Here is a 770-nt window from a genome sequence, read left to right on the forward strand (position 1 = left end):
TTGTACATTGCAGAGACGTCCCTTTGTCTCTGATCTCGCTCATGAGCAAATCCGTCTTCTTTTTCCTCAAAACTGAAAATGAAGGGAGCCTGGATTTCTTCCTCACCACCTTCATCGTCATCTTGGGTCAAGAACAATGTCTTGTAATGTTTGGGAGCCAGTGACCAACTCTGGGGGAGATTTTCCAGTACAGTCAAACCTCTACATATGAATTTAATTCGTTCCGGGACCTACTTCGTATGTTGAAATAGTCATATGTTGGATCAAATATTTCCATAAGAATACACAGTAAAATTCAATTTCCCTGATGGTCCAGTGGTTATGATGCGGAGCTTTCACCGCCGCGGCCTGGGTTTGATTCCCGGTCAGGGAACCATATGCAGCCTCAGTGTCTCCCCTGTGCCTGTCCCAAGCCCGGGTAAATGCAGAGGGTTGCGTCAGGAAGGGCATCCGGCGTAAAAACTGTGCCAAACACTTCTCATGCAAATCATCTGGACAAAAATGATTAAAACTCTTACTGTAGTTATTTGTAAGAAAGAAACTTCTCTTTGTTAAACAAATGCTTGGGCCTGAAAACAGGTTTTGTTGTTTGGTTTCAATACTATACATGTATAATAATGGTAAAAAAATAAAGGTTTCTACTCCGTGGATTTTGCCTATCACGGGTTCTTTTCGGAACGTAACCCCAGCGAAAAATGAGGGATTACTTTATTACAATTATAACAACGATGTAGGAAGGAACTCCGGCTGAAGATCCGGAAGGGGAACTA

At 42.6% G+C, this 770-nt stretch overlaps 1 non-coding gene across 1 annotated transcript; it reads left to right on the plus strand.

Annotated features, from left to right (window-relative positions):
- Positions 1 to 301: 301 nt before the first annotated feature.
- Positions 302 to 373, plus strand: trnae-uuc. Its single transcript has one exon. It is a non-coding gene; the product is annotated as a tRNA-Glu (tRNA).
- The last annotated feature ends 397 nt before the right edge of the window (positions 374 to 770 follow it).

This window comes from Syngnathus acus, chromosome 2 (assembly GCF_901709675.1).
Source record: "Syngnathus acus chromosome 2, fSynAcu1.2, whole genome shotgun sequence".
NCBI lineage: Eukaryota > Metazoa > Chordata > Actinopteri > Syngnathiformes > Syngnathidae > Syngnathus > Syngnathus acus.